Source organism: Sebastes fasciatus, chromosome 16, assembly GCF_043250625.1.
Source record: "Sebastes fasciatus isolate fSebFas1 chromosome 16, fSebFas1.pri, whole genome shotgun sequence".
Classification (NCBI taxonomy): Eukaryota; Metazoa; Chordata; class Actinopteri; order Perciformes; family Sebastidae; genus Sebastes; species Sebastes fasciatus.
In genome coordinates this window covers 358,564-364,563 of record NC_133810.1, presented here as the reverse complement: position 1 = coordinate 364,563, position 6,000 = coordinate 358,564, and the positions used below count along the sequence as shown (strand labels likewise).

Sequence of the window (6,000 nt, the reverse complement as noted above, 5' to 3'; positions counted from 1 at the left end):
GTCTTCACATAGTTGAATAAAATTCAGATCAGAGAAATAACAAATGTCTGTGAAGACGGATGGATGATTCAAACCCTAAAAGAACCAGTTCAAACGGGTTTGAACCGGTTCAAACCCGTTCAAACGGGTTCAACCCGGTTCAAACTGGTTCAAACCACGTTCTCAGTAGTAGATCAGCAATGCAAAACTGTGAACCTGTTTCCACTACAGGTTCTGAGCTCTGTGGGATCTGGAATGGACCTTTTGTTTTCCGTGTTTTCGTCTTACAACATTAACCCTTTAACAGCGTTCAGTTCATTACGTTCAACAACCACGATCTGAAGCACTGTCTGCAGGTCCACCGTTTCCCTCCGCTGACAGTCTTTGTGCTAAGCTAGGCTAACATGTGTTGACCTATCTCTGCATTGATGTCTCACTCCACCTGACAGGTGTGTTGACCGGTGCGTTCAGGTGTAGCAGTAAAGCCTGTTAAACTGAGCTGTGCCTCTGTGCAGGTGACAGAGTTTCCATGGAAACCAGCGTTCACCTTCAGGTCGCCGTCTGTCGGCTCTAAATATAAACAAACTAAAACAAGTGTGAGCTGATTGATCAATTAGCTGATCGATCAATGATTGATTGATCAATTATCTGATTGGACGACGCAAAATAAAACGTGATGTCATCGATCTAAACTTGGTATCCATGGAAACACCCGGCGATCCATTTCTTTATAAATATAAACTCTTCACTTAAATAATTATTGATTATTTATGTCCATAGGATCGATCATCAGTCGCTCTGACTCCACTCAGCCTCTCAACCAATCACAGCGCAGGATTCTCAGCGTCAGCAGCTCTCCAGAGTCGTGCTGCAGAGAGAGAGAGAGAGACAGGTGTAACTGATGATGTCATCAGAGAGAGAGAGACAGGTGTAACTGATGATGTCATCAGAGAGAGAGACAGGTGTAACTGATGATGTCATCAGAGAGAGAGAGAGACAGGTGTCACTGATGATGTCATCAGAGAGAGAGACAGGTGTAACTGATGATGTCATCAGAGAGAGAGAGAGACAGGTGTCACTGATGATGTCACCAGAGGGAGACAGGTGTAACTGATGATGTCATCAGAGAGAGAGAGACAGGTGTAACTGATGATGTCATCAGAGAGAGAGAGAGACAGGTGTCACTGATGATGTCACCAGAGGGAGACAGGTGTAACTGATGATGTCATCAGAGAGAGAGAGACAGGTGTAACTGATGATGTCATCAGAGAGAGAGAGACAGGTGGAGAAAAGACATGTATACTATATACAGTATATATGTGTATCAACATATATACACATATATACTGTATATTTCAGTATTTAATCAGTACCTGACTGTACTCTCCAGTCTTTAGTCAGTACCTGACTGTACTCTCCAGTCTTTAGTCAGTACCTGACTGTACTCTCCAGTCTTTAGTCAGTACCTGACTGTACTCTCCAGTCTTTAGTCAGTACCTGACTGTACTCTCCAGTCTTTAGTCAGTACCTGACTGTAGTCTCCAGTCTTTAGTCAGTACCTGACTGTAGTCTCCAGTCTTTAGTCAGTACCTGACTGTACTCTCCAGTATGTAGTCAGTTCCTGACTGTAGTCTCCAGTATGTAGTCAGTTCCTGACTGTAGTCTCCAGTCTTTAGTCAGTACCTGACTGTACTCTCCAGTCTTTAGTCAGTACCTGACTGTACTCTCCAGTCTTTAGTCAGTACCTGACTGTACTCTCCAGTCTTTAGTCAGTACCTGACTGTACTCTCCAGTCTTTAGTCAGTACCTGACTGTAGTCTCCAGTCTTTAGTCAGTACCTGACTGTAGTCTCCAGTCTTTAGTCAGTACCTGACTGTACTCTCCAGTATGTAGTCAGTTCCTGACTGTAGTCTCCAGTATGTAGTCAGTTCCTGACTGTAGTCTCCAGTCTGTAGTCAGTACCTGACTGTACTCTCCAGTCTTTAGTCAGTACCTGACTGTACTCTCCAGTATGTAGTCAGTTCCTGACTGTACTCTCCAGTATGTAGTCAGTTCCTGACTGTAGTCTCCAGTCTGTAGTCAGTACCTGACTGTACTCTCCAGTCTTTAGTCAGTACCTGACCAGTCTGTAGTCAGTACCTGACTGTAGTCTCCAGTCTGTAGTCAGTACCTGACTGTACTCTCCAGTCTTTAGTCAGTACCTGACCAGTCTGTAGTCAGTACCTGACTGTAGTCTCCAGTCTGTAGTCAGTACCTGACTGTAGTCTCCAGTCTGTAGTCAGTACCTGACTGTACTCTCGTCTTTAGTCAGTACCTGACTGTAGTCTCCAGTCTTTAGTCAGTACCTGACCAGTCTGTACTCAGTACCTGACTGTAGTCTCCAGTCTATAGTCAGTACCTGACTGTAGTCTCCAGTCTGTAGTCAGTACCTGACCAGTCTGTAGTCAGTACCTGACCAGTCTGTAGTCAGTACCTGACTGTAGTCTCCAGTCTGTAGTCAGTACCTGACCAGTCTGTAGTCAGTACCTGACCAGTCTGTAGTCAGTACCTGACCAGTCTGTAGTCAGTATCTGACCAGTCTGTAGTCAGTACCTGACCAGTCTGTAGTCAGTACCTGACTGTAGTCTCCAGTCTTTAGTCAGTACCTGACCAGTCTGTAGTCAGTACCTGACTGTAGTCTCCAGTCTGTAGTCAGTACCTGACTGTAGTCTCCAGTCTTTAGTCAGTACCTGACCAGTCTGTAGTCAGTACCTGACTGTAGTCTCCAGTCTGTAGTCAGTACCTGACTGTAGTCTCCAGTCTTTAGTCAGTACCTGACCAGTCTGTAGTCAGTACCTGACTGTAGTCTCCAGTCTGTAGTCAGTACCTGACTGTAGTCTCCAGTCTTTAGTCAGTACCTGACTGTACTCTCCAGTCTGTAGTCAGTACCTGACTGTAGTCTCCAGTCTTTAGTCAGTACCTGACCAGTCTGTAGTCAGTACCTGACTGTAGTCTCCAGTCTGTAGTCAGTACCTGACCAGTCTGTAGTCAGTACCTGACCAGTCTGTAGTCAGTACCTGACCAGTCTGTAGTCAGTACCTGACCAGTCTGTAGTCAGTACCTGACTGTAGTCTCCAGTCTTTAGTCAGTACCTGACCAGTCTGTAGTCAGTACCTGACTGTAGTCTCCAGTCTGTAGTCAGTACCTGACCAGTCTGTAGTCAGTATCTGACCAGTCTGTAGTCAGTACCTGACCAGTCTGTAGTCAGTACCTGACCAGTCTGTAGTCAGTATCTGACCAGTCTGTAGTCAGTACCTGACCAGTCTGTAGTCAGTACCTGCTGGTGTTAGCTGTATGAACGAGCAGCTGACTGACTGACTGACTGAGTGTTTCCTGATGAAATCTCTGATCTGAGTATTGAATGGTTATTGATCTAGTGGAGTTCTTAACATGGATCTATTTGATGGTTTCAGGTAAAACTCTCTGGAGACGTGTTTAACCAAACATCTGTTTGCAGGTGAGAGAATCTGACTGAGGTCTGCTGAGCAAGGCAGCGCCGCCGTGACCCCATCAGTATAAAACCACAGAAGAAGAAATGAGGACGAACCAGAGAGAAGTTTGACAGTTTTTTAATAGATTTAAAACATCAGAAAAAAACAAAAGAAAAACATACACAAGAGTTCTGTTCTCAGACGGAGCGGTTCTGATCTAGTCCGGTTGGTTCTGATCTAGTCTGGCTGGTTCTGATCTACTCTGGTTGGTTCTGATCTAGTCCGGTTGGTTCTGATCTAGTCTGGTTGGTTCTGATCTAGTCCGGTTGGTTCCAATTCTAGTCCGGTTGGTTCTGATTCTAGTCTTTGTGGTTCTGATTCTAGTCCGGGTGGTTCTGATTCTAGTCCGGTTGGTTCTGATCTAGTCCGGTTGGTTCTGATCTAGTCCGGTTGGTTCTGATCTAGTCTGTGTGGTTCTGATTCTAGTCCGGGTGGTTCTGATTCTAGTCCGGTTGGTTCCGATTCTAGTCCGGTTGGTTCTGATTCTAGTCTTTGTGGTTCTGATTCTAGTCCGGGTGGTTCTGATTCTAGTCCGGGTGGTTCTGATTCTAGTCCGGTTGGTTCAGTTCATTTATCAACAACAGGTTCAGTTCAGCGTCTCTGATCTGCAAACAGACGGTCAAAAGAGTCTGACAGAGAGCGGGAAAACCACCTTCATCACCATCATCATCATCATCATCATCACCATCATCATCATCATCATCACCATCATCATCATCATCATCATCATCATCACCATAATCAGCATCATCATCATCATCACCATCATCAGCATCATCATCATCATCATCATCATCATCATCATCATCATCACCATCATCATCACCATCATCATCATCATCATCATCATCATCATCATCATCATCATCACCATGAGAGCAGCGTCCTGTCTAACAGTCAGTGTGTCCTCCCTGTCAGTCTAATGTTGATCAACTGAGGCTCCGGGGTCTGAACCACAGAACAAGTGAGACGTCATCGACATCGTCTGCCTAGAACATCTCTGAGCTGCAGCTGATACAGGACTACAGGGACCAGATCTCATCCTGGACTACAGGGACCAGATCTCATCCTGGACTACAGGGACCAGATCTCATCCTGGACTACAGGGACCTGATCTCATCCTGGACTACAGGGACCAGATCTCATCCTGGACTACAGGGACCTGATCTCATCCTGGACTACAGGGACCAGATCTCATCCTGGACTACAGGGACCTGATCTCATCCTGGACTACAGGGACCAGATCTCATCCTGGACTACGGGGACCAGATCTCATCCTGGACTACGGGGACCTGATCTCATCCTGGACTACGGGGACCAGATCTCATCCTGGACTACGGGGACCTGATCTCATCCTGGACTACGGGGACCAGATCTCATCCTGGACTACGGGGACCTGATCTCATCCTGGACTACGGGGACCAGATCTCATCCTGGACTACGGGGACCAGATCTCATCCTGGACTACGGGGACCTGATCTCATCCTGGACTACGGGGACCCTGTTTGGGACCCCTGGCCTCAGTTTGAACAACACTTTGTGTTTCACAGTTTTCATCTTAGTGAACTGAAGAATGTTTTTGTTTCACTTTCACTCTGGGAACGTTCCTCATCAGAACCAGCAAACCAGGGAGTGACACATCACGCTTCACACCGCCACCAGACCGCCGCCGGACCGGCACCAGACCGCCACCAGACCGCCGCCGGACCGGCACCAGACCGCCGCCGGACCGCCACCAGACCGCCGCCGGACCGCCACCAGACCGCCGCCGGACCGCCACCAGACCGCCGCCGGACCGGCACCAGACCGCCGCCGGACCGGCACCAGACCGCCACCAGACCGCCGCCGGACCGGCACCAGACCGGCACCAGACCGCCGCCGGACCGGCACCAGACCGCCGCCGGACCGCCGCCGGACCGCCACCGGACCGCCGCCGGACCGGCACCAGACCGCCGCCGGACCGGCACCAGACCGCCGCCAGACCGCCGCCGGACCGGCACCAGACCGCCACCAGACTGCCGCCGGTCCGGCACCAGACCGCCACCGGACCGCCACCGGATCCGCCGCCGGACCGCCGCCGGACCGCCACCAGACAGCCGCCGGACCGCCGCCGGACCGGCACCAGACCGCCGCCGGACCGGCACCAGACCGCCGCCGGACCGGCGAGGGACAAACATGTCAGATCGAAGTGATTGACGGCGTTGAATCAGAACTTCTATTCCGATCGATCGATCACTACAGCTGTTAGCTTATCAGCTGTTAGCTCCAGCATCTGAATTAGTGTTTATTTGTTACATCACTGATTGTGTGACATCATCATGATGTCATGCTGTCAGCCAATCAGCAGGCTGAATCTTGAATCCTGAATTAAAAACCAGAACAAAGATATCCTGAAAGTTAAGTCCTAAAGCACTCATCCTACATCCTCCTACGCATCAGGATAGGTGGATTTCAGTCTGATGACATCACTATGACATCATCGGGGTTAGCG

The 6,000-nt window shown here is 49.0% G+C and overlaps 1 protein-coding gene and 1 long non-coding RNA gene across 8 annotated transcripts in view; both read right to left on the bottom strand.

Annotated features, from left to right (window-relative positions):
• slc23a1 (solute carrier family 23 member 1) overlaps nt 1-830 on the bottom strand; it is a 14,835-nt gene extending 14,005 nt beyond the window's left edge. For all 4 annotated transcript variants that reach the window (XM_074609952.1, XM_074609957.1, XM_074609956.1 and 1 more), the window contains exon 1: nt 312-830. The gene's annotated coding sequence lies outside the window, so the exon portion shown is untranslated. The remainder of the gene's footprint in view (nt 1-311) is intronic.
• Nucleotides 831-2,873: 2,043 nt separating this feature from the next.
• Nucleotides 2,874-5,562, bottom strand: LOC141752220 (uncharacterized). 4 transcript variants are annotated; one of them, XR_012590183.1, is made up of 3 exons: nt 5,010-5,269; nt 3,296-4,801; nt 2,874-2,907 (listed from the first exon to the last, which is right to left on the bottom strand). It is a non-coding gene; the product is annotated as an uncharacterized LOC141752220 (long non-coding RNA). The 4 variants fall into 4 exon arrangements; XR_012590181.1 differs by having other exon boundaries at nt 2,893-2,918; nt 3,319-4,801; nt 5,010-5,268; XR_012590184.1 differs by having other exon boundaries at nt 2,895-2,918; nt 3,319-4,723; nt 5,010-5,267.
• Between the last annotated feature and the right edge of the window lie 438 nt (nt 5,563-6,000).